Genomic DNA, 7,464 nt, shown 5'->3' on the forward strand with positions numbered 1-7,464 from the left:
ATAGAAGTAAATAAAATAAAATAAACTCTATTTATTATTTCTGTTTTACTAATTAACAATACAATCACGTGGGTAAGGGTAATTTCAGTTAAACCTAATTGTTGTCTTCTGGCATTCTCAAAGCTCACTCTAGGCTGATTCAGATCTCCGGCATACGGCCAACCCGTCTTTGCCACCACAATCTTCACGTCCTCATACCCCAGCTAGTTACCGAGTCAAAAACCCACCATGTAGCTTAAATGAATGGAGAGATTGGATTCAAATTACATGTGGACAGAAAGATAAGGTGCGGAGCGGCCATCTTTTCAATTCCATTTACAATTTCGTATTTTTGCACTTTCCTTTTATTTCAAGAACATTTCCCTTTAATGTAATTTAATCTAAGCTTTTACATTTTCAATTTTGACCTTTTTTATTTATTTCGTGGACCTTCTTGTAAATTTTTATTTTTCTTTAGTTTAAACCTTTTACTATTCGGACCTTCAAGAACTATTCAGTCATTTTTATTCCTAACCATAGTCTAAAATTAGATTCAATGCATTTTCACAACTTTCACTTTTACTCAAATGAACCACAATATATACATCAATAGACACAAATTTTATAAAAGATTCTAAACTATTGTATAAATACTCTTTCACTTATATATTAGCATTCATTCAAATGATAAAAATTGTAATAAATTTTAGATTTAATACATTAGGATTCCTACATTTAATTTAAAATATTGATTGCTCATTTAAACTTTAAGAATGTTTAATTATTTGTTCTTTGCATGGTTATCAAAACCGGACCGACCAAAGAACCGGAAAGGATAAAGGATCAAAGGTTAGAGGTTCAATCGGGGTTTAATCGAGGTTCAACCGGTATTAAAAAAATTATGTAAAAAACAATATTTTGTCCATATTTTAACTTATAAAAATTATATAAATAAAATTAAAAATATTCAATTTATAAATCCAATCATGAATTAAAAATATAATAAAAATTCAATTTATAAAAGGACTAAAAAATATAAATTACATATTTTTTAAAAGGTGTCTTCTATGCTTACTTTGTTTTTGACAAAGTAAGCTTTACTTTGTTTTCTACCATTGTATGAGCTTACTTTGTCCAAGTTCATCACCATCCAATGGTGGAAAAAACAAAGTAAGCATAGTCTAACTCTTTTTAAAACTAAATAATTAATATTATTATTAACATAACATATAAGTATAATAAAATAGTTATTATACAATTTTTTAGAGTTTTAAATTTTATTTTATGAAATATTTAGATATTAATGAAATATTATGAGTATTGAAATGATAAAATAATATTTGTATAATATTTATAGAAATATAAAAAATTTGATAAAGAAAAAGAAATATAAAAAATAATAAAAAATAAATAATATTTTAAATATTTACTTTTTATAATGATTATATATATATATCTATATTGTTAAGATTAAACACAAGTTAATAAGTGGTCTAGTGGTTAAGCAGTCATTTCTTATTCAAAAGGTCCTATGTTCGAATCCCTGGAAAAACAAATTTTTTTTTATTAAGTATAAAATATAACCCGACCAGCCCGGTTAACCGCGACCGGTTCAGACGAGTCACGGTTCAACCGACCGGGTTAGACGGTTCTGGTCGGTTTTTAAACATTTAAAAACCGAACCACCTCCAGTCGGGAATGATGACTGGTTCCGATCGAACCGGGTTGAACCGGTCGGTCCGGTTCAATTCTCAAAACCATGGTTCTTTGAACTTGCTTGAAGTGAAATGATTTACTTCTTAAGTGTGTAGGCACTTGAAGAAGAGATTTATGTAAGTTGAAGCGTGTATCACTCTAATCAAATTCAATAAATGAATATGTAACTTTAAGTAAATTTAAAGGATCAATTTGTCATTTTAAACAAATCTAATAGGCTAATTAGTTATCTCTAAAATTTAGGGCGTCAATCCATTTTTTTAAGTTCCTAAGAATTTGATATATGAAGCCAAAATTATATATATATATATATATATATTGCTCTCTTTTTTCTCTCTAACGAAGAACATGCGCCATCCTCCACCTTTGCCCTTCCACTCTTCTTTTCTCAGCCTCATAATCCCTTCTCTTTTGCGGATCTACTAAGTCTTAAATGTTGGGATAGTTATATAGAAGTCAGGAATGACTTAAATGTTTACAAGTCTGTCATATTTAAAAAAAAAAAACAAATTCTAACTATGGTAAATTATAATTAATCTAAACAAACTATTAAAATTTAACAGACTTAGAAAATTTTAGGATGAATTTGAAAGCAAATAAAAAAATACTTCTAGAATTTAAGGCATCCAACTTCAGAAAGTAGAAGCTGAAAGCTTTTTTTATCCATTGAAAATTAAAAAACACAAAACAATAACATAAGAGAAGAAAAGATATAGCAGCAACGAAAGGAAGAAAAATAAGAAAAACAAAAACAGAAAACATGTTACAATCCAATAGAATCAGAGAAATTCATATTTAAAGTGTCTTTTGTTTGTTGTTAATTTTATTTTAGTTAAAATTCATATATTTCATCGGATCTCTTTATCCATCTGAACTACATATGATCTCAATAATTTAATTCTTTCATTTGTACCTTTTTTTGGATTTAGCAAGAGCGGAAGTGTTTTATATTATCTGTAAATCAATAAATCTATGTGGTTACACTAGAAATGACTCAAATTTGAATGACCGGAATACCCTAAATGATGAAGACTATATTCCAGCTATGTTCTACATATGTGGGTGTACAAGAAGTATGTGATATTTTTGGTTTTAGGTGTTACTTTTATGATTTTTGTTGTCTTTTTTATTCACATTATTGATTTTCTACTAGCTTTAGCATGTATTTATATGAGGTTTTATTCCACATGAAAAATGTTAATATTTTCATGTTGTATGTTAATAATATTAATGAAATGATATATGCATTTCTGTATATAAAAAAAACTTTTGTGTTATGCATTCAAGAATTGTTTTCATTATTTTTCCAACGCTGAGATTAATGTACATAACTAAAAATATAAATTAACTGAATACAGAAAAAGACAAAATATTATGGGGTGAGAGAGGCTCAAACTCTCGACCTCACGATAACTCAGAAGCTATGAGACCTACATGCTAGCCAACTGCGCCACCACCCCTTTTATTACAATCTTCTATAACGTGTTAAGTTTCAGTATTTGGGAATCCAATTCTTCTCAAAACATTTTCTTTTTTGTTAGGAAAATAAATATAGATAGGTGATGTTTACTTCTTAAACTTTTTTCTTTTTTCAAAACTGGATATGCTCTCAATAGTTATTTCATTTATATCTTTTTTGATTTACCTTATCCGTAGATCAATAAATTTGTGTGGTTAGAAAGGACTCAGATCTGAATGACCAAAAGGTCCTAAATAAGGAAGACTATATTACAACTACTTTCTGCATATGTGGGTGCATAAGAAGAATGTGATGCTTTTTTGTTTCAGATGTTCTTTTTATTGCTTTTTGTTGTCTTTTTATTTCCATTATAGATTTTGTACTGTTTGAAGATATATTTATATGAGGTTTTGTTCCACATGAATTTTTTTTAATATTTTCATGTTGTATGTTAATAATATTAATGAATTGATATATGTATTTCTGTATTAAAAAAAGAAAAAACTTGTGTTATACATTCAGAATTTTTTTTCATTGTGTATATGATGAGATTAATGTACATAACTAAAACAAATAAAATAATTGAATACAAAAAAAAAAATTATGGGGGTGAGAGGCTTAAACTCTCGACCTCAGGATAACTCAGAAGCTATAAGACTTAAGCGATAGCCAACTACGCCTCACCCTTTTTGTTATAACCTTCTATAATGTGTTAACTATTCTATGTATGTGAATCCAATTCTTCTTCAATCATTTTCATTTTTGTTAGGAAAATAAATATAGGTAGGTGATCTTTTTTTTCATAGGTAAGCTCTCAACCACTAGGCTAAAAGCTTCACCACATAGGTAGGTGATCTTTACTTCTTAAACTTTTTTCTTTTTTCATTTTTCAGAACTACACATGCTCTCATTAATTCTTTCATTTATAACTTTTTTTGGATTTAGCAAGATTGGAAGCATATTGTCTTATCCGTAGATCAATAAATCTATATGGTTGCACTAGAAACGACTCAAATATAAATGACTGAAAGGTTCTGAATGATGAAGACTATAATGTAACTACTTTCTGAATATGTCGATGTACAAAAAGTATGGGATGGTTTTTTGTTTTTGGTGTTCATTTTATGACTTTTGTTGCCTTTTGTTGACTTTTTATTCCCATTGTAGATTTTTTTACTGTCTATAGCATGTATTTATATGTGGTTTTATTCCACATAAAAATGTTAATATTTTCATGATATACGTTAATTTTTTTTTTTTTTTATAAGAAGGGAAGAAAAAAAAACAAACAAACAAAAACCTAACCCGGGATCAGTCTAGGAAGACTGACCCCAATCCTATCCTCAAGAAGAGAAGGTAACAGAAAAGAAGGAGGAACGGAAAGGGTAGAAACACCTAACATCCCCCCATGCCCAGCAGCTGCCAAGCGATCCGCCACGTGGTTTTGCTCCCTATAAATATGGGAGAAGGTAAGAGAATCGAAAGCAGGACGGAGCCTTAAGATGGCTTTAATGAGATTCTGACTCTTAAGACAAACAGCCTGTCTATCCGAAATCTTGTTGATAGCCTCCAAATTGTCAGACTCCACCGAAAGTCTTCTAACACCCATGTGAATGGCGAGTTTAATGCCAGACAAGATCCCCTAGAGCTCCGCAGTAAAGGAGGAGCCCGTACCTAAGTTATGGGTGAACCCAGCCAGCCAGGCGCCACCAGCATCCCGAAGAACTCCACCAGCAGCAATTCTGCCATTACTAAGGCAGGAGCCATCCGTATTCAACTTGACAATCCCTTCCCTGGGCTTCCTCCAACCAACTAACTGGACATCTTTAACCGGGGAGGGGTGAACCAGGGGCTCTCCTTCAAAACTCTTTGTAATAACAGAGAGTTTTTTCGAGAAGTAAAATCGGAGGTCAGGAATAAAGACAGTCTTCTCAGCAAATAACTCTTCATTCCTCCATTTCCACATTTGGTGACAAATAATAGCGAAGAGAATAGCCCCGTGCTCCATACTGGCCAACAAATTCCCATTAACGCCTTCAGAGAACCAGTCAATATCAGAGAACCCCATAAAGGAAGGAAGGATGTGGTGAGGAAGGACCCCTTCCCAAACCTTTCTACTATTCGGGCAATCCCTCAAAGCATGGCACAAGGTTTCCACATGGCCGCTGCATCTGCTACAGGCACCAGATACAGCCAAGTGCCTTCTGTGTCTATCTGCATTCGTGAGGAGCCTGACTTTGACTCCCAGCCATAGGAAACTCCTAATGCGGTAGGGGACTTTGAGGGCCCAAATGGACTTCCAAATTTCCAAGGGAGGATCAGCCCTATTAGGGGTAAAAGCTTCATAGGCCGATTTGCAAGAATAAGAACCATTATTAGTCAAGGCCCAGCAGTGTCTGTCCTTATCCTCCTCCTGATTACTAATCTTCACACCTCTAATATTAAGGAGGGTCTCTAGGCTAAGAAAGGAGTCGAACTTAGACCAGATATACGTTAATAATATTAATGAAATGATATATAAATTTGTGTATTAAAAAAGGAAAAAAATGTCGTGTTATGCATTCATGAATTTTTTTCATTGTTTGTCCAACGATGAGATTAATGTGCATAACTAAAAATATAAATTAACTTATTACAAAAGTAATATTATGGGGTGAGAGAGGCTCGAACTCTCGACCTCAGGATAACTCAGAAGCTATGAGACCTACGCGCTAGCCAACTGCGCCACCACCCCTTTTGTTATAATTTTCCATAATGTGTTAACTATTCTATATTTAGGGATCCAATTCTTCTCGAAACATTTTCTTTTTTGTTAGGAAAATAAATATAGGTAGGTGGTGTTTACTTTTTTGGATTTAGCAACAGTAGAAGTGTTTTACACTATCTGTAGATTAATAAATCTATGTGGTAAGAGAGGCTCGAGCTCTCGACTTTGGTATAACTCAAAAGCTAGTCAACTACGCCACCCACCCCTTTTTATTATAATGTTCCATGACGTGTTAACTATTCTGTATTTGGGAATCCAATTCTTCTCGAAACATTTTCTTTTTTGGTAGGAAAATAAATATAGATAAGTGGTCTTTACTTCTTAAACTTTTTTCTTTTGCCTTTTTTCCAAAATTGCATATGCTCTCAATAATTCTTTCATTTATAACTTTTTTGGATTTAGCAAGATCGGAAGCGTTTTATCTTATATGGTTGCACTAGAAAGGACTCAGATATGAATGACAAAAGGTCCTAAATGATGAAGATTATATTGCAACTACTTTCTGCATATGTGGCTGTATAAGAAGTATGTGATGTTTTTATTTTTGTTTTAGGTGTTCCTTTTATGACTTTCATTGCTCTTAGTTGTCGTTTTATCCCTATTATAGATTTTTTTTACTAGCTTTAGCATGTATTTATATGTGATTTGATTCCACATAAAAAATATTAATATTTTCATGTTATATGTTAATAATATTAATGAAATGATATCTGCATTTTTGTGTTAGAAAGGGAAAAAACTTTCATGTTATGCATTCAAGGTTTTTTTTCATTGTTTGTCCAACGATGAGATTAATGTACATAATTAAAAATATAAATTAACTGAATACAAAAAAAGACAAATAATATCATGAGGTGAGAGAGGCTCGATCTCTCGATCTCAGGATAACTCAAACGTTATCAGACCTACGCGCTAGCTAACTCACTAATATATATATTGCTACGAATTCATTTTATCAATGTTGCATAAAATAGACACAATTCTTTTCTTTTTTACTACAAATAACTTTCACATTCACAACTTCAATAAAGGTTTCACTAAAAAAAGTCATTTTTTACCCCAACAAAAAAAATTACTTCTCCTAATTCTCAATCTAGCACAATATTGTCAAACCCATTAAAAATAGGGTTAATTATAAAACTAGCCTAATTGAAAGGTCTATTTATATTTTTAGACTCATTATAACACCTCTTACCAAACTAAACACTTTTATTGTTAACTTTCCTGAAATACCCTTACTATATAGTTCAAAACACCAAATGCAAACAAGTTGTTATGCGAACCAACTGTGGACACCTCTGAATGTGATTTCTGCTACGAACAACTGCTAAGATTTCGGTTGCGATTTTCGATGGATTTTTAAATCAAATTCAATAGCAAAGGTCGGAAAAAAATGTAAGTTTCAATCTCCTTGCATCTAATAACAAAAAATCATGTGATTTTTGGGATTTGTTAGGATTTACTGGTTTAGAGTATAGTTTTTTGCATGATTTAGGGTTAGATCTATGTTTAGTAGCATATTTATGCATTGGAAACTTATTTG

General features: G+C 31.5%; 1 non-coding gene across 1 annotated transcript; it reads right to left on the bottom strand.

The window, feature by feature from the left end:
- Positions 1–5,803: 5,803 nt before the first annotated feature.
- Positions 5,804–5,888, bottom strand: TRNAM-CAU (transfer RNA methionine (anticodon CAU)). The gene is given in 2 exon segments: positions 5,804–5,839; positions 5,851–5,888. It is a non-coding gene; the product is annotated as a tRNA-Met (tRNA).
- Positions 5,889–7,464: the final 1,576 nt, after the last annotated feature.

The sequence above is a fragment of the Euphorbia lathyris genome, chromosome 5, assembly GCF_963576675.1.
Source record: "Euphorbia lathyris chromosome 5, ddEupLath1.1, whole genome shotgun sequence".
In the NCBI taxonomy this organism is placed as follows: Eukaryota; Viridiplantae; Streptophyta; class Magnoliopsida; order Malpighiales; family Euphorbiaceae; genus Euphorbia; species Euphorbia lathyris.